The sequence below is a fragment of the Bombus huntii genome, chromosome 11 (assembly GCF_024542735.1).
Source record: "Bombus huntii isolate Logan2020A chromosome 11, iyBomHunt1.1, whole genome shotgun sequence".
NCBI lineage: Eukaryota > Metazoa > Arthropoda > Insecta > Hymenoptera > Apidae > Bombus > Bombus huntii.
Window position 1 is genome coordinate 8,180,351 of NC_066248.1, and position 21,100 is coordinate 8,201,450.

Here is a 21,100-nt window from a genome sequence, read left to right on the forward strand (position 1 = left end):
CGTCCTTACTGCGTTTTAAACGCTGCTAGCTTACCTCAAGAGGCTGACTTTATCGTAAGCCAGGAAACTTCTCTTCTCTTCTCCTCCTTTTCCATTTTTCCTTTCTACCTTTTTTCCCTAGCTTTCTGTTTCTCTCGTTCTTCGCTCTGAATCGTGGCACGCGTGTCTGCTCGCCATAATATCGCGCGAAGAGATTCGTTAGACTGTTTTCGAGTGTCTTTATGATTGTACTTTTTATAGTTTTGCGGCTTGGATTAGGTGTTCCGTTCTCTGGTTGGAAGTTTCCGGCTCTACTCCCCCGCTGAGTTCTTCCGGCGCACGTTTTATCGATGATCGTTTGCGGGGTTGTTAATTGCGCAATATATCTGCACGATGTTTTCCAAGGGGTGGTTCTTGGAATAAGGCACTTCAGTGTAACCATCGTTTATGATTATTCTCTCTTATTCTGTCATATTTCGAGCATACTTCAACACACATACACGCATATACAGGGTGGTTGGTAACTGGTGGTACAAGCGGAAAGGGGGTGATTCTGCGCGAAAAAAGAAGTCGAAAATATAGAATAAAAAATTTTTTTTTAATTTTTTTTTTATTTTTCCATCGAGACAACGATCTACAGTGAGATCCGTTATAACGAGACGTGATAAAGTGCACGCGTACCGAGCGAAAATTCAAAGTCGATTTTCTCGAAAACAAACCCTCAAACGAAACCTTTTTATTCTATATTTTCGACTTCTTTTTTCGCGTAGAATCACCCCTTTTCTGCTTGTACCACCAGTCACCAACCACCCTGTATATATGTATATATAATAACGTAAATTCGTAGGATAAATCAGACGATCGATTCTGGAAAATCGAGTTTATTTTGGGAATAATTCAATTAAGTACAATAACAGTTAATAACAAAGATACTACAAATTTTACCTGGAAAATCAAGAGTCGATTTTCTAAATCCTAAATTACCGTTCTTCTCTCGTGATCTATTCAGCAAATGACTGCTGGTAAAACAAAAGAAAAGTAAAAACGTCGGTTGGCGGGTAGTTTGAATTCTATAGAATTTACATAAATATACGAGTTCAGAGCAAGTATTGCACAAAATTAAAGGATCACTAAGTTCTGATGGAAAAATCGTCTATTTACGAACTATAGTGTAGCTTGGCGAGGAAAAATCGCGAAGAAACGGCGATCTACCTGAATTCATTATAGAAGGTGAAGCCTGCCTATCTCGCATCCTTAAACTGGCTTTTACAATATTGATCGAAGTATAACACTAACACTAACTCTTTATACTGGGCGAAATTTCTCCTTTGATGCCAGCAGCAAAGTATCTCGATAAAAAATGCACCGGTACTTTTTCACGTATAGAAAATATTTGACAAGGACAATATTTCTCATTTGAGAAATGAAAAAAAAAAATACAAGTTATAGCGCGCATACAAAACGCGGCACGTTTTGTGTAATTGACAAAAATATGAATTATTCTGTCGGATGCATTTTTTATGACAGGCTCGTATGGACGCGTCGTTGTTAATTTTTCTGATTGTAGCAAGGTAAATAAAATATTTGGAAACGAGATACGCAAATATAGTAATTACTTTACGCAGAGTAGGCGGAGGGGGAGCTGCAAAAATTGCGACTGTATGTTGATAAAGGAATTTATCGTTCGTCGCGCAAAACTGATATGTTTTTTTTGAGGATAAATGCGTTACTCTATCGAGTCCAGCATCGTCTATTATTTCTCCGGACGAATAATTAAAGCGCGTTTTTCAGTTACCAATGGTAATTAACGAAAACTTCAAACCGTGACAAAAACAGCGGAAAATAATGACGCGGTGTGCGTGCTCGTGTGCCCATAACCCCGGTGAGCCATGAAAAATACCTACTATACGAGAAACGCGCATCATCGCGTTTTATTATCCTTCTTGTACGCACGAAGAATTGCGTAATATTACTCTTTTCTGCGATTAGTGCCTCTGGATTTTGTAGATTCGTACTTATGGCAATCTGAAATTGCGTAAGAATGTCGATAATTGTTCTATTAACAAATTTTCCAATTGCGCTATAAATTCATTGGTTGGGAAACATCACAAAATTAATCACATCTATCTAATCGCAAAAGAAAAATCGAACAAGTGTAACATATTTACAACACATTTGCTAATTGAATACCCAAAGTTTCAAAACGAAAGGAAACAGCGCAACATTCCAAGCCGATGCCAAACCTCAAGACGAAGAAGTAAACGGCTCTTACAGTTTTTAAAAGACACAAACTTCTTCCAACTAATCCAACCGCAGAGAAATAATGGTACTCGAGTATATAATCAAGTGTATAAATATACCTAATACAATGCGAATATCGTACATATTTCTAGCCAAACAACACCGTACTAATGTAATATAATATTCTATAAATTCATGGAATACAAATGTAGTCGCTAATAATCCTCGGAAGTGTAGGTACCACTGTAAATAAATAAATTGAAAACGAATATTTTGTTATTGTATCTACTGATGATTAGCGGGAAATTTTGAGGAATCGTACATTATTTGTTAAGGTTGACTGATAGAGGAACGAGTGGATGAATTTGCAATAGAAAAATATATTGAAAACAGTATAGGTATAAGTACAGGTATAGTGTATGCTGATTCAGATCCTCACTTTTACAGTGTTACAATACAACAGAGGAAAAGGAGCACGTTCATATATTTATAGCAAAAAAACAGTACCAAAAAGTTAACTTTGGTGTGTAGCTCTAGCTGAAGGCTACAAGAAACAACAATAGAAATGTACTTATAGCTCTTTTGTTTCTAGATCTTCTAGTCCGAAACAATATTTATATTCAAGGGTACAATAATATGGATCTCTCTTTATTTTGAATTTTTCACTAAATTCTATTCTCTTCGTAACAGCGGTTTCCAGGTCAGGGATATACAAAAGGAAAGGTGTAGATTTTTTCTTGAAGTAATTACTTTAACATTATTAACCAGAAATATTTACGTAAAAATTTTCGACTACTAAGCAACAAAACATCGAGTATAAAAAAATTAATTTCATTCGCTAAATATGTGTTCGATCTATCTCGACTGTTAGAATCAAACGAATCGAACTATGTATTTGAACTGTAATTTTTAACATTCGTGTTAATAATTTCGATTCGTTTTCAAATATTTACCTTCACTCTTCACTGCCGTTTATACTACGAGAAAAAGAAACGGAAGAGATTTAAGAAGAGACGAACGAACGGAGTAACATTATAGAGTCCATATACAAATACGCGATTTGTCGAACGTATTTCACTCACGCGCGTGGAATCACTGCGTTTCCCTGTTCTCGATTCAATATTTCCCTCGCCTTCGTGCCGATTTCTCCTCCATACCTGCTCCAACCTTTTCCCTATCCCCTGTGTTTCTTTCGTACTGTCACCCTTTCCTCAGTTTCTCTCTCTCTCTCTCTCTCTTCTTTTACACTGCGTAGAACAGGATGCAGACGAGCTGGCCGAAGAATTCGTCGCACGTCGTGCCGCAGACAGGCTGCGAGGCTTTTCAGAAACGCATTTGCACATGACGAGCAGTCGGCGAGGCAACAGAGAGACGACAAGGGAACCGGCCAGGTGGTTTGATAGAGAAAACGAGACGACACGCGAGAGCAAGAACGAGGGCGAACAGATCAACGGTGTCTGTCATCGAACAGACGTCATGGAGATGGCGAAGAGGGTGGAGAACGTTTTCCTTACGCATCGCCGACAACCGAGCACTTTCAATCTGGGATTTTTTTATTGGAGCCTTGGTTCTTGCATAGAAACGAGGACAAATTTTCATACGATATCCCTCCACGTTTGTTTTCGTGTTTGTTAAATAGTAAAACTGTATTGCGTTTTCTTTTTTTTTTTTTTTTGTTAAAATCTCTTAGCAAACAATTTTTCATTTTTCATGATATAAAGAGATTGCAGCAGTAAGGAGACAGCATTCTATGTTTAGATTATAATACTTTTAAATTGGACGAGATATTTACAGAAAGAGAAACAAAGTTACTTAATTTTTCTAATTAATTAAAATTCCTAATCGAAATTCCGTTGTCACAATTACAAATCAGTCTTAAAATTCCAAGAAATAGGTAAAACAGAAACAGGACAAAGATTCGCTTGCTATAATATGTTTACTTTTAATTGAACTGAACTCTAACTCTGCTGAACTGTACCAAATCTGTTTCCCTAAATCTGAAAGCGGAGAACATTGTCCTGTCGTTCTGACTATTGCAGAAAATCTGTCACGAAGCAGATTGAATTATAACTTTTGCCGAAAAGTAATACTTTTGTTGACCTTAATTTTTATGAAATTTAGTTTTCTTTGGCGGAGAAGAAAATTAAGAATGGTTGGGGAAAAAAAGAAGCGAATTCATTAGGAATTATCTCGTCTTCGTTCTCTTTTCATTTAATTAGAGCGGTAAAATGGAGAAGATTTTTGATTCTTTTTGGGAGTTGGGAACGAAGCCCGGGTAAATGAGAAACTACGACCAAAAGGGTAATGAGCACGACGAACGTGATAAAGCGTGGCAAATTCGGCGAACATCGAGTGCACACGCGATCTTAAACGACAAATGCAGGAAATTACAGGCAAGCAATGTGTGAACGCTGGGAAAAATAATGAGAACGCAAATACGATGCGTCGAATCGAACTAAATCATTAGAATTGGGAAAACACGGGACATTGCAAATATTTAATTGGCAATTTATCTACCGGTGTCTCGTTTGTTATTTAGGTAATTACGTACAGACAGTAAACACAGAAAATAGTAATATAAATGGATAAATGGTTTTCAACAAACAACAATATTTAAAATGAATGTCTTCTAGATTCTATTTATTCTTAATTATGTTACACGAATTCTGGAAAGCTAACATCAAAGGACATCGAGTTTGTAGAGAAATAATGTCGAACTAAACGCAATTACGTTATCGAACGAACACAATTATTCGATATCACAAAGAAACTTATATAGAGTGAGATTTCACTCATGGTAGTCTTTGAAGGTTACATTTAACCTAAACTTCGTAGTGAAAGATGTTAAAAACGGACGATTCTCGTTGCAGACCAAGGAAATTACAAAAATCAGTACGACCGTTAAATAAAAAAAGGGGAAAACTCTCGAAAACAATACAAACTACATACAAGAGAGTCCTTATAGTGGAAGCGAAGCAATGTAACTCGTACAAAAATGAAAGAAATACCTGAGAAACAGAAAAAAAGGAATGCAGAAGGCAACCGTTGGAGGAAAGAAGGGAAATTGAACAGAAAATCAAAGGAAACGTAGCAGGGAAACTTCATAAAGCGAACGAGTTTAAAGGGAACGAAACTCGAAAGGATACATTATATGATTGAAAGGAAAAAAAAATAGATAGAAAACAAAGTAAGAACTGCTGGGAAGCAACATGAACAAAAGTAGTCGGATGAACAACCAAGCGGAAAACAATGATCACTCGAAACGGAAGATAAAGGAGCAAGCCAAAGACGTCCGAGAAGATAATCGAAAAGTGAAGGGCTGAAAGGATGGCGACGCTGTGGATTACGAGACAAAGAAAAATGAAGGATTCGCAAGATAGTTCCTGGGAATAATGGTGGAAAATTTTATGGAATCGCTAGGCGTAATTGCAGGCATGCGCAGCTCAAGAAGCTGTGGAATTATTATGATAAAAGGGAGAAAGATGGAGCGAAAGGAAGGAAAGAGCCGAGAGATTAATGCTGTCACGTGAAAAGCTGTCAGAAATCGCGATGGCGGACGTGAATCGAACTTTCCTTGCTCGCTGTTCTCACAGGAACAGTATTATTCTGTGGAGAACGTAATTTTACTGTGAAAATCCTGCGTTTCTTCGTCGCTCTACCGTCTCGTTCTGTCATGAATTAATATGATTCTATGTGGTTCGCCAGTGTTCTTAAAGATTCTTTTCTTTCCTTTGCAGATCCTCGACGAGTATCAAAGAACATTTGTTCAAACTATCGTGAATTAATCAAGAACAGAAATTAAACAGGTAAGTGTGACGTTCATGTTGTGTTTTATTAGATCTAGGATTTGTTTAAGGATACCCAAAAGGAGAATCGTTATTATCGGTTCTTCTTCATATGGTTTATCTATTGATGAAGTACATTGCTTTGTCGATAACAAGTTGATTTTGCTGTTTTACGTAATCTTTTACTTAAAAGTGTTGGTTCTTTCGTTTTAAGGATTTTTAAATACGTAAAATAGATGTTGACGCGGGTTATTGTTAATATACAAAATTCGCTGGAGCCAAAAATTACACGAAACAAAAGAAGAATCAAAGATTGACGTCATTAGGTGCATGCTTGCAACGATTTCAAATATTTCGTTAAAGAGGGAAAGACTATAACACATTTTCTACGTCGAAATATGTTATTCATTTTTCTCGAACACATCAAAAGCCAATAATGCAACAAGCAAATATTTGAAACCCGAATTTAGTGACGTTATAATATAATATATAACAGTAAACAATTTCCTAAGAAATATTCAACAGGTATATCTTTCTACTAGCTGTATCGAAACGAAAAGGGATCTCAAAAATTGAGAAATAAAGTCATATTTTGAAAATTATATTTTAGAAATTAAAACACCTAGGAACAAATGTTTCTCTTGTTACTGTCACTCTTTTATCGTCCATTAAATCCGTTTTCATTTAAAGATCAAATGGCTATGTCTCGTTATTTGTTCGCGAATGATTCTACGAAAATACAGTAAATCCAATTTAATGAAGAGAGTGGCAAAGAGAGAACCGTGAAATCTCGATTCGGTTATTTGTTTGTTCATAAAAGCGCTCGATCTATCGAATCCATTCCCTCCATCGGCTTATTTGTCCCTTGAATCTGGAAGAACGTTGATTTGTTTGCCTCGCGATACCCAAGAGCTTTGGTCCCACGACGAAAAATAAATTTCTCCCATGGTCCGCCGATAATCAGATTAATTAGCTGAGGAACAATTTTGTCCGTTTGTACGACGAGGCTGATCGCATTGTTTTCGAAATCTTCTCGCTTTGGTACTTAAAATTATTACCATTTTATTTATCTTTAATATATCATCAACGAGATCCTACAATATAAATTAGACGTTTGATATCAGTATTATTAATTATTATCTTAATTAAAGGGAATTATTTACATTGTATTTATAAAATATTTGAGAATTAAATGAATTAAAATTCTTTTAAACGTGGTTGTTTTAAGAAATTCTCTGTCGAATGTGAAAAAGGAAATAATCGAGATTTCCATTTCTTTGTTGAAACGGATTAATAACAGAGATAAAATGAAACGTTCTCGGAGCTTATTATACAGTTAAAATGTCCGATGGATTTAAAGAAAATTTATGGAACGTAAAACCAACCCTTCTATATATACGCATAGCCAGGAATGTATAGAAGTAATTTTTGCATTTCTACCAGAATCAAATTAATTTTTTCCCTTTTATTTTCTCCAATTTTCTTAGCTCGCAAACATTTTCCCAAGCTGTGTATGCAATTTATTCGACGAGTACCGAAAATAAGTGAAGTAAAAATTGAAAATAAACGAAATAAGGACGCAAAACGTAGACTGGAAACGAGGGATGGGCAAGCAATCATCTTTAAAGTCTTGCTACTTCGTTTTAGTTTCTTCGGAGCGGTTAAAACCACGATACGATTCCCAAAGGTCTTTACAGCAAAGTTGCAATCCCTTTTTGGACGCGAATTCGGCATGATGTATCGGCAAGACCTCCACAAGGATGTATTATTCATCGACGCAGCCATCTATCTCGTCATTTTATCTTCTTCCGTTTGATCCTTCCTTCTTATTTTTGCGATCGAACATGTTGGAACTTCGATGGCCCTGCTTTGCATTTATGAGTCCCGTTCCTGCCGGAGTTTCAGCGATTGATGCGATTTTAGCGACCTCACGGAGGAACCAGGGGACGATTTTTCCTTGCAAGTTATTCCGATCGTGTGTCTCGTTATTTTAGCCTCACGGATGATTTGATAAATCGAAGAATGTCAGTAAAATTCATATTTGTTAAAATTACTTGTTATTATAATAATTGGAAAATAATTTGAAGGAAGAAAGAGAGAGAGAGAGAGGTGGGGAGGGATCAGATTTGGTTGTCGTTTTTTTTTCAAGAGAATTAAGATTAGGGAACTTACTAAACTGCAAATTTTGATTTCCTAATTTTTTTGGATTCCTGCTCGAGATATAGATGACGTTTTAACCATTTCAATTTTCCACCGATATAATAATTTTAATTCTCGAATAGTCATGCCAGGTTATTTGTTATTATAATTCGATATGCGCTCGTATGAACGAACTGGCAGTTTCAATTTTCCCCCCACCCTTGGAATTTTTATTTTAAATTTTTTCATGCTTTGCATAAATCTGTTTCGTTTAAAATACAGGATACATACGTATCACGACCTTCCAATTTTTAATTTTTTTAACACCTAACCCTAACCTACCGCAACCTAACGAAACCTAATTTTTGCCTACCTACTTACAAAAAAACGATTCATTATAGAAGATACACGATAATTATACTCTCAAATAACAATAATTACTTCATATTCCATCGAAACTATCCTAATTTCTATCTTGTGCGTGAATTTTTCGTATTGTCCCTCTCACCTCCAAACTGTTCTCTTTTAATCGACTAATATTCTGACCACAAAACGACTATGAATATCCATCGTTCCGTAGAGCACAGATTGCGAATATTTTAATAAGAACTTCGAGGGTTGGAGAACGAAAAGGCCCCGTTATTAGAAAAAGAAATCGAGAAAGAAGAAGGAAAAGAGAGACTATGTGGCGAAAGATTATTTTGGATATTCTGTCGTGGCTTTATAAGCCGCTGCTGTGGGATAAGGGCGAAAGAGGCTGATATTAAAGCTTCCTATTCCGCGGATCTTCCTCGTGCAACATTAACCCTAGGAATACCCTCTCTGTGTAGGAATGTTCTTAGCCTAGCTTATTAAATTTCCCCGAGTTTTATATACTGACGTCCGCTTCATTGCTGTTGTAATATCTCGGGTTTCCTTGATTCTTCCCTCGGAATCCATCCGGCCTTTGTAAATCTCGTGATAGATAATGGTAAAATAATAGATGATATAATTCCGAATTATATTTAATTCTTCAATTCTGCAAGTGTAATATAATAGTTTAGAAAATTGAAAAGTTAACATTCTGTCTTAATTATATTTACATTTGCAAACGATTCCTTTTTTCTTCAAAAAAAAAAAAAAAAAAAAAAAAAAAGAAAAAAGAAAGAAGAAAATACATGAACATCGTTTCTTTCGAAGAAGAAGAACCCTCTTCCACGACCCTCTTGTACGCATCGACAATTTCACCCTAAGGCAGGACCTTAAACTCCTCTTCTCTCTTTTTATCCATAGAAATCCTCCTTACGTTCTCCCCGTTTTCGTCGAAAATTGCCTCGCTCTCGTGACTTCTCACACAGCTTCTCCATCGAAATCGCAACATCCTGCAGCGAACTGTACGAACCAAGCGAACCAAATTAGATCTAAAGAACGAATGAAAAAAGAAACAAAAGGCAAAGGAAAAATTACCGACACACCGTGCGCTATGCAATTTTGATCTTATTATTCGGTAATATCATCAGTCTGTAAGATACGTAAATATAAACAAGAATTCTTCTGAAACTCGATGGAGGATCGATAAAAATCGTTTGTAGATCAAAGCACAATTGCTTGAAAATTAACTCGCTCAATCGTTATACGTTCTTGTTTGTTAATACTTGTCAAATATGTACCATCTTAGTTTCCAATTTAAAAATGTCTTTCTCTCCTTGAAGAGCAATTTTGAAGAAACAGTTCGGACAAGCCCGCAATTTTGATCGTTCGTGATTGGCGATCGCCAATCGATGGTTGACGACCAGATTTCTGATTACATATGTTCCGCGAAAATGTTAAAAGTTGCACATAATCTGTGCTTTCTTTACTTAATCAACAAAATATCTAACGAAACCGAAGGAAGGATAAATCATTTTTACACGACACTCACGAAAAAATGAGGAGATTGTTCCCAGCACCGGTATCATTTACTCAAACGTCACTATGTATGTGGTCAGATAAAGAAATAAATGTTCAAGATATTTTCACTCGCCTCAGATCCCCTGATATCGAGTTTCAGGAAAACTGCACATTATGTGTATCTTTTTATCTTTGTCCCGAATCCACGTTCAAACGCCGCACTCTGGAACGTGAGAACGTGGCCTACAAACGTGCGAACGTTGCCTGGGAACGTACGAACGTGGCAAACGTAGCCTGTGAATTTTGATTTTCGTCCCGAATCGTTGTTCGAATTCCGTACTTCGCGTCGGCTCAAATTCTGCCACACGGGAGAAACAGCAAGCGCATAAAGCCAGACCGAAAAACCAGGAACAGTCGTGGAAAAACCGTAAGTCCCCGAGGAGGTTGCAATGGATTTGATGTAAAGAAAAGAAGGAGAACAAGAGAGAGACAGACAGACAGACCGATAGAGAGAAAATGTTTAAAAATCTCGAAGACGCACGGTTGTTTTCGCGAACGACCAACGTGGACACAAAAGCCATGGTTCTCGCGCAGCTTCCGCTTCCTTCTTCCACTTATTTTCACCCCTTCATCTCTCGCTTCTTCTACCTTTCGCCTCGCCAAGGGGAAGAAGGAACGCCAGCCTGATAAAAGCGAGCGTCGACACGGGGGAAAACGCGATATGAATTATTATCGAGCGTTTGTGCATGCAGCGGCGAAAGGTTGCCGACTCACCCCTGTTTGTGAAGTATAATTTCGAAGGTTCGCTGACAGGTGGATCGCTGGATTTTTTGCGAGACGCTGGCTGTTTTGCGAGCTCGAGGATCGACTTCGCGAGGAGACTGTTCAACTTTCGAGTATAGTCGATAGGGGGCGAGGGTTGAAAAGTTGATGCTTGAGAGAGAGAGATGGAGGGAGATGTTTGCTCGAGAAGTTTTGGTTTCGATTGTTTTTTGAGGATGTGGCTTTAGGATGAAGTGATTTTTTGTCCTTTGTAGTTTTCCTCCTTCCAAGGGCAGAAACGTTCGTATAATGCTGTTTGTATTTGTCGTATATACAGTGGTAATTGAATAAGATTTTGAATTTGCTTTTGTCCAATTTCGTCAATCGTCGTTTGTCTTACGTGACTCGTAGAGACGGAGAAAGGAGAAGGCCGAAGAGGAAAAAGGGAAAGACGTCTGTGTATAAATTGTAATTACTGATGAAAATAAGATTTCGAATTTGCGCGGAATATTTTCACTCGAAATTCTATCGGAACTCGCACAAGTTACAGAAATGAAGAAGGTAAATGGAAGATAATAAAACACTGGAAGGTCTGTGCATAAATTACGGTTACTACTGATTGAAATTAGATCTTAGATTCTACTCGCTAGACTTGGATTTAAAACCCTATCAAATTTTTTATGATTCATGGAGAAACGTTAGACTAACAGTTATTTCAGCAATTCTTTCCTATTATTCTGAACACTCGACATTTACATTCAATGTGCGAGGAACTGAATATTAAAGAAATTCACGCGAGCTTTGAAGAGGAAGGCTGGTCATACTTGCAACTGAACGTGTGTGATAACCGACTGTAGCTATAACTGATACGTTTGACAGACCGATGCCTAATTACCTCAATGCTCGCAGTCCAATTACAAACAGACTACCGGCGGATGCCTGATTGCTTCCGGAGTACTTGATGCTTCACTGTTGTCTGACTGCTAACTGGTTGCAAATTTGATCGTTTTAAAGGATTTCAAATGATCATTGATCCACCAACGAATCCTCATAACGTCCTTTCGTTTCCTATGTTTTGGTTGGACGAATAATCTCGTATACCTAATTTCTGTTTCTATACTACAATGTAAATAATATCCGGGTATCGTTATTTATTTAAATTTTACAATGGCAATGAAGAAAAAATCTGTAAAAGTATCTCAAAATAATTTCCAATATTATCTGTCTCGCTTAATGCTTACAAATACATTTGAAAGAAATATAATTGAAATATAAAAATAATCTTTTTCTGGCCTTAAGATGGATTCAATCCCCGAAGAGATTGTGAAGTTTTCATGCGAGTTTTAGTTCAACCTAGACGTTTATACGAATTCAGACAGTCTGTGACTCAGCTGAAAAGTTCAGACTGAAGATGAGACGTGCGTGGCACTGAACGTGTTAATTCGTATCGAACCGTCTGCTACAAATTTAACTTGTCCACGAAAGTTTCGCGAAACGATCGTACGCGCGCTACAATGCCCGCAAATTCGACTTATCCACAGCTCACGCTTCCGGTAAACGACCTATGCGCCCATCCACGCGTATTTGTTCTGCCGAAACAACAAATTTCACTCGTCTCCCGGAAACGCGTGAAAAAAATAAAGCAAAACAAGCGTAACAAAATTGAAACAACAATAAAAAAAAGGATACATAGAAAAATAGAGGATTGGAAAACGAACTGCCGTGCAGATTACAACATAGTAGGTCTGTTAAAAAGCAACGAATTGCTGGCACGTGAAAACACAAATACGAACCCTCACGGAGTCGAACAAAATTAACAAAATAAAAAAGGGACAACATGAAACGTTTGGATGTTTTCGCATTCACTCGTGAAAAAAAAAGAGATGAAAAGCAAGTGAATGAATAAAGGACACTGGGAAACTAAAAAAAAATTTTTTTAAATAAACAGAAAGAGAGAGAGAGAGAGGATAGATAAACGCTTGAACATTTTCGCGTTAAATCGTGAGAAAAAAAAAAAAGGCTAGTCGAATAGCGAAAAGATAAGGAAACACGAAGTCAAACAAAATTTAGAGAAATAAAAGGGGAAGGATGAAACAAGTTTGTAAAATTTTCGTGCTGATTTAACGCGCTTGTAGCCAGAAAGAAAAAAAGGAAAAGAAAGGAAAGGAAACCGAAGGAAAATAAGAAAAATAAGAAATACGAGGTCAGAAGTTACAATAGACGCGCGTGGCCGAGTGTGAATATCATCCAATAGAAACTGGTCGATTACAAATGGAAAACGACGCGTTACAAATCGCGAAATTAGCATTTCCCCTGGCGCGGCCGTTTCCGATTTTCACGCTGGCGTCCCGAAACGACAATCGGCCGTCGGTTTTGCAATTTCAGCGTGGCTGCAGACTCCGTTTGCGGTAATCCGCAATGGCAGTCCCCGTGATATCGCAATTATGACGCTTCTGAATAAATTAGTCGGCCGTCACGCACGGCTGTACACCGCGTTTAACTCGATACCCGTGGTCCACGTGTCACGCATCCGATACTACGTTAACTCACTTCCGTTTCACGTCCTATGAGAGCTCATCAATTTTTGACACGGTCGAAGAATCGTTCGATGGCTCTGGTATACGCGGCTCCCTCACAAAGAAGAGTTTTCGTTGTGTGGGTAGAATTGTCCAAGTTTTGATGAAGTATCTGTATGAAATCTGTTGAACTGTCGAGGTCATTTGCCCCATCAGTACTGACGTAAGATGTGTACTTACACTTTTAAAAGTTTTATTTCTATTTCTTTTCTCCATTTAAAAAGATATTTTTCTTATTCTTCGAAGCACCATAAATATAAATTTCAAATTATGATTTGAATTAAGTGGAATTTTAATGTTCTATAGGACTCAGCAGACTATAGGAGCTCGTAAATTTTTGACACGGTAAAAGAATCGTTCGAATTTTTGTGCAAAATTTTGCAGCCTAACGTTGAGGATAAGATTATTTCGAATAACGTAACAAGGTGACGAATAAATTGGACTTATTTATTATTCATGAATAACAACTTCGACGAATAATGGATTAGTTTATTCGTTGGCAAATACTTTGGTAAATAATTTGGTAAATAATTTTCTACCAACGCTGGTGTGCAACATTCAAGTCGCAGTATACAGGGTTGAAATATTAAATGCAGACTTTTCTACGGTCTCCTCGTTAATTGAATATATAACGAATCGAACTGAATAATCCAATTGGTTGTTTTTTCGTGAACAAATTCGATTTATTTATTAATTAGAATATGTAACCTTTTTAACGAAATCGACTACACTTTTGTTTTCTTTTTTTCTTTCAAATGTCACATTAAAAATCTAACTGGAACGATATAGATCATCCGTAATATCGTACAAGAAAAAACTTTCAACGAGAATTGAAGAGGATATCGATGTTTCCGCACTGGCTTTTAACAAATAAAATAAAATTTTATTTCGTTGTCCACTAAAAAATATGATTACAATTCTTCTCAATTTCTGTTTTTACCATTGGAAAAAATTGTAATCGCTAGTCTTTCCTATAAATAAAACTACATAAATTTAATTATAGAAAGTTAAAAGTGAATAAAGGTCACGATATATGTCATGTAGAAAGTTCTAAATTTCCCGGAGAATTTATAGTCGATAAACCTGACACGGGAATAAATCGAACGTCAAACGTTGAGAAAAAGGACGTCAACTCTAATTCCGTTTCCATTAGTCTAAATCTAAAAGAGTGCGCCATATTCGAGCTCAATCCCTTCTGTTTCAGGCCTTGTCGATATTTTAAATCCACTATTAACTGACACTTTCAACTATACAGAGCGTCCTATTTTAATACAGCGATGTACAGATAATTTGGATCGGAACAATTTAAAAAAGTAGAGCAAGTAAAATTGACTGAAAGAAAATAGTTTTCAAAGGTCATTAGATCCAGGAAAGTGTCACAGATATTGGCAGAGATGTTAATTCACCTTATGCTTATTCAATACACGAAGAGTTTTAACTCTTTCGAGAAGGGCTTTCTTCGCAATAAACACAATAATGTAATAATGCAAACTATGATACACTTAAGCTGGGAAAGTGTCGATTAATCATATTATTTTGACTGAGATGGATGGATTTTATAATTAGTGTTAAAAGCACATATAAGATCACTCACCACTTTCTTCAACTACGTACGTATATTTGGTTCTATAAAATGATAAATGTCGGTGGATCAAAAAATTTCTAACGCACAGTCAAAAAATACTGATCAAATTTGTGGCAAAGCATTTTTCCAATAGTATTATCACTGTCTTATAATCGCATAATCTACGTTTTTTTACCTGCGTTATATTAAAATGAGTATATATGTAGGATTTATTTATTTATTTAGAAATTAGAGTTCCCAATGATTTCTATCCTATATGCTAATTTTATTGATCGATAGATCTATTTAGGATGGATTAAACAGGAAACGATGGTTATTTAACGTAAACTAAATACAGTAATGTGCTATAACTAAGACAACTAAATAGTTAATTTACAACTCTCGTCACCAACGCCCTCTTTCATGCGGACCATTCTTCTCGACAACGTTGACACCACTGACTTATCAACTCACGACTGCCTGTTAATTCATCTTTCTTCCTTAAGCATCCCTTTCTCCTTTTTCATAGCCCCACCACGTATGTGTTCCGCAACCGCCCACAGCCATGGTCACGTAGACCTTTTTTTCTGCGTAACTATTCGATTGAAGGATCAATGACATATTGATGGGCCGTTCGGTCCATTGAAGTTCCCAGACCCTTTTGGTCTATCGGCACTTAGGCTTTTTCGCAATATTGTTTATGGTTCACCCGATATTTCTTAGGCCATTTGTCCACGATACTACGTATTGGTCGTCCGAAAAGTTTCTTTCGTTTCATAAGGAAATAATGGATGCACAACATTTTCCGTTTTATATTATTTTATCGAATTACGTATGCTCCATTTTGTTCTATCAAAATAAAGATCATAACGTACGTCAGATTAAGTTTCATGTTTGTACAAAGATGTGTTGTTGTAAAAGAAAGACACATTTTGAACAACCTATATATGAACTGATTGTATTAAAACTTTTGAGCTGTCACAGCTTTGAGTCAGAATGATAAAGCGTGAACGAAAAGCGTTTATTTGGAGATTTGAAATAGAGCAGCGTGAAAATAAAGTTCTCGAAACGCATTCCATTCCAAGTGTAGATACGATCCTGTGTATATTATTTGATAAATTGAAGAAACTTCATATCCTATATAACTTATCGATACGTTCACGGTATTACCAGTATATCGAATTATCTATAACGTGTCGGTATTACCGATAACATGATCGATAGCGGTAGCTTTAATTTTATAAACAGAACCAGATTAAAATATCATATAATCAAGGAACGTACACTGAGAAATAATCCGAAGATAAAAATGCATCGTACGTACGTAAAATAAATTTTCACATAGAATGAAACTGTAAACTAAATTTTCAAAAATAACGAAACTGTGAAATAACAAATTTCCAATATCCTGTATCGTTTCTCCTTGAGACAATTCCTTGCTTCGAATTCATGAAAGTAAAAAGAAATACGTAGCACAGTTCCACTTAAAAGAGAAGCGAAATTGCAATTTGCAAGTGCATAGCACACTCTGTACCCTTTTTCCGAACACACGAACAAAGATTCCAGTTGTGCGTGATAGTAGAGGTTCGCGAGCACGCTATTCTGTCGCGACGTAAAGCAAAGAGGAAAGAAACAACATAGAAAGAGCGTGAAGCCTTGGTGAATATCAATTTAAAACCACTTTTCGGCACATCCCTTGAATTGCTTACGTGTATGACGGTTGTTTGTAATCCAGCAGCCGTTCGAGGCCACGTTGTTGCTTTATCATTTCCTTCCTGCGTGCATCGCTGCACCAGCGCCGTTGCTCCCCCTTGTCGTCGTCCAATTTGTCTCTGTGCACTTCTGGTATTATGCGTGATGCATAATACACTGGTACGCAACGAACCTATGCGCGCACGCGCCTAATCCAGTTCGTTGAAGATGCACCGGGGGTGGCACGTGTTTGTCACCGATGTCAGTATAAAGGCCTCTCGTTCAAATCGCTACGGTTTTGGAGTAATCGTGCTGTACGATTTGGCAAATTTGTTTATCTTTAGTTTTGATACTAGTATTATGTAAATAAGTAAAAGCGAAATATATGAAAAAATATTCTGTAACATTTGTTCATGCCATTTACGAAGGAATAATAATTCGCATTTGTTGGCAGGTGTTTCTTTTTATTTTTATTTTTAATACTGAAATCATCTATGACTAAAGTATAAAACTACCAAAGAAGTCAAAATGAAAGATACGATATACGAGGAAGAAGACGAACATTTATACGTAGAATTTATAAAATATTAGTGAAATACTCAAAAATTCATCGTGGTATGACAGTAAAATTTCTCTGAGAAATTATGAATTGGTCATTATAACCATTCTCAGAGTTCTCGATGGAACAGACAGATCGTGCGAATTAACTGTTGGTAATTCAACGTGGTAGTAGTAATAATACTAAAAACCTGCATTTGATTATGGATCTATCCTGATTCTGCAGAGTTAATTAATATTTGCACTTGTTATTAGATATACTTGACCTAATTAAATCTCTATTCCCCAATTTCAGTGTTTGCCAACCTGTTTTGCGCTGCTATTCCCTTTTAACCTACGACCTTCGCCCTATATGCATAAGAAACATTCTTAATAAAACGTGACAAGTTATTTCCATCTGATGCGACAATGTAGCCATATTACGATAAACAACCGTCGAATGTCTTTAATTAAAAATGAATTCGACGACTTTTTAGAAAACGTTGCACGATCTCCAGGCAGAAAACTCGACCTCTGACTCCTATCTCTTCTTTCTTTCCTCGTTCGTCCTCTCTTTATTTCCTTCTTTCGCCATCGCTTTTCTTCCATTTGCTACTATAACATTATACAACAAAGTTTATCCTGGTTTTAACTCCAACAAATAACACGATACAAATTTTTCTCTAGTAACGGAGAATCACTTTCCAAGAGAGCAACAGCATCGTACCCAGTCGTTTGTTACTTTTGCCCGGGTAATTGTGTGCCAAAGTGACATCGGCATGGTCTAGATTCCAACACCGACGAACAAAGGGCTGTCACGAAAATATGACGCTCGTGGGGGTGCGTTATTATTCGGAAAATTATTAATGCTGACCTCTTCTCCCTATCTCTATTCCACTCTATCTCTATTCCTCTCTCTCTCTCTCTCTCTCGCTTACTCTCTCTTCCATTCTGTTTCCCAGCGCTAGCTGGGGTTGTTATTACCGGAACAATTACTTGCTACGCGGCTTGTTTAATGTAATAAGCCGCGATACGCCCTGGAACGTATATACAGTTCGGTAATTGCGAACCGGAGCCGATATCCGAGATATCGAATCTTTTCACAGCTTCCGCCGGAACAACTGACAACAATTTTCCAACGCCAAATGTTGCGAATTTGTTAATTACTTCGCGCGAGAACCTTCATCTTCCATTAGATTAGTTCCTCGAGAACTTTGATAAAAAGTCGTTTAAAATACAGTGCGTACGCTTCGGAATATTTGACCGATGAAAAGGCTGCGGATATTTATGCAAATTCGTAGTACCGAAGTACTGTCACTGACACAGAAATGCGCACAGTGTGCGTGGTTGCTGTATATACGTTTTCCTAAGTCTTAAATAACAATAATTCCTGTAAGAACCGTATATGAGTTACCGTTTCACTGTCAATGGATTTAACAGATTTTTTAGCACGAAACAGTATACGATCGTTTGGATGTTTGATATATATTGCGTAAAACGTTTTGATGTTGTTTCAATAATGAGTAACTTTTAAGAAGTGATTAATCCAATATATCAATAAAATCAACAGAAAATGTTCTGCCGATAACGAAAAAATATATTATTGACTACAGATGACACTGGTGTATGTCCTATATATGGGGTACCGAACCCAGGATTCGTCGCGTGATCGCCGCCTATTAGCGGCACTCGAAGCGAAAGGTTTAAATAGCCAAGTAAACAAACGTGACCGGTTTTTCTTTTTTAAACCATTGAAGCATCTCCCTACGTATGTTTTAATCGTACAGATAATGATTTTTATAAATATAATCACACAATTTACACTTACATATCCAGTTACGAAGTCGAAAAGAGGCATAGAGTTAAATCAAAATATACACGTTGAAATTATACTTAACAAGATTACACGTCATATCGCAACGTTCAAAAGGGAAACTTTATGAAACTCCAAGTTTCTATAACCCGACTAGAATATCAATTAAAACTACCACTAGGGTACCTTCTTCTCAACTCTATCCATTAATTCCACCCATTCCATAAATATCCTCGAAATGAATGAAAAGATAGGAAGCTCAGAAAGAGGCTCCAAAACTACCCCTTCCTTATTCGAATTTCATCCGATAAGACCGCGGCGCAGCGTAAACCACGGGCTCGTTAACCAGTCTACGGAGTTATCACAATTTTCTAACACCTGCCTGCCTCCCTACAAATAGGGTTGATTTACAATCGCGAGAATCGATCGCGAAAACACGGGGAATAGCAGACGTAGACAGATAGATAGATAGATAGAGGAAGAGAGAGAACGAAAGCCGCTAGGCGGTTCGAGTTCTCGCGAATAGGATCGTAAATTGCAGCCCGGTCTGGGATTCAAGCGTCGGAATCAGCGGATAAATTCCCGCAGGCCTGGCCCACGTTATTTATTCATTTATTTGCTTATTTATTTACTTGTACCGGCCAGTTATACTGAAGCCGGAATTACGAGCCGCACGCAGTTGTGGATACGCGGCACTGCCAGCAATCTAAAATTCATTTTCGGGATGAATCCGGAATGAACGCCACGCGATACGCCGAAGTTCCATCGTTCTCCGATCCTCGTGGATCCTCCACGGACGGGACCCCGTTGTCTCAAATGCTGCACGCGACTTCCCCTCGAATCGAGGGCCATTTCCCCTTTTATTCTTTCTCTCGTTTCCCTTTATTCGAATATGCACAGTTGCACACGCCACACCAGGGGGAGAAGTTTCCTGTTTTTCTTGCTTCTTTTCTTCCCCATATCGCAATCTCGAATAACTACCCGAGCCAGACATTGATTTATTTTACCGAATTTGCTGGACTTTTGTATTCCTTCCAGGAATTCGGAACGAAAGACGAAGGGGGTTGTTTGTCGCTGCTACTTTGCATTCTTCATCCACGATCGTGTCATTTTGCCGGCGAATTCGTAAGCAGGATATTGCGGTGGCTTTCGGTATTCATTTCCTTCTTTATTTTTATATTCTCTAGTTTATTTTTCTCTTGTTTGGCATTCTTCTGTGCATTTTCTTTTATTCGGAATTTTAGCGTCACTCTCCTACATTTTTCTCCAATCTTAACGACTACCGTGCAGCTACAAGGAAAGGGAAGCTTTCGTTTCTCGTCGATACGATTTTTATTTTCTCCGTGAACTTTTCTGCAATTTTACGCTTTTGTTCTCTTTTATATATTTCCTCGTCGCTGTCGAAAATTTTATATCTTTCGCTGCTTTTGCTTGCCAAGTTCCAAAGCGAGAGTATTCAAAATTCTACACATTTTCATTTCATTCATTCTCCTCTTTTCGTTTGTTTTCCAATCATAGGGTTATCGTTTCTTAGTTCGACAGAAATCACCAGTCGCAGCCGGGCAAAGTTCATTTGTAGCAAATCCCAAGCGTTTCCTCCGACAGAAAACATTTTCCGCAGCAGGGGATTCGAACTCTGGCCCTTTTCGCGGAAGTCGAGAGTTCTACACTCTCGAACAAGACTCCTCCTACGTTCTCTTCTTTTCGGTTCGGGATATGTTCCTTTTACACAAATTCGTAGGACTACGAAATACCTTTTCATGATCGTACTCCCGGTATGTGTGTATAGCACTACACGACATGAATATCTCCAAACGCGAGGCAAGAACGTGTACAGCTATCATTTTCGTTGGTAAAGGGGAAATTACAAGGGTCGAGTTCTAAGCAAATATCTTCCTGCACCGAGAAATCTTTTTCAATTTTTCACGGTAAGTGGGGGTCCTTTTTAGTACAACTTTCTGAAAGGTATAATATATGTACAGCGTCGTTACTCGGATTTATTTATGAGACATCTTCGCGTAATATGGACTATTTTGCGAGACCTTCTGGCATTCCAGGTTTATAAGGAATATCAGATATATTTCTGAAGTAAAAGCAAAGTGTAAGATCACAAGAGAAAACGTGACAGGTACATCTCTGTCGA

At 37.4% G+C, this 21,100-nt stretch overlaps 1 protein-coding gene across 12 annotated transcripts in view; it reads left to right on the forward strand.

Annotated features, from left to right (window-relative positions):
* LOC126871347 (prolyl 4-hydroxylase subunit alpha-1) overlaps positions 1-21,100 on the forward strand; it is a 378,752-nt gene that overhangs the window by 276,769 nt on the left and 80,883 nt on the right. For 6 of the 12 annotated variants that reach the window (XM_050630044.1, XM_050630045.1, XM_050630041.1 and 3 more), the window contains one exon: positions 5,958-6,026. The exons of the other annotated variants lie outside the window; for them this stretch is intronic. The gene's annotated coding sequence lies outside the window, so the exon portion shown is untranslated. The remainder of the gene's footprint in view (positions 1-5,957; positions 6,027-21,100) is intronic. 12 annotated transcript variants of the gene reach the window in all.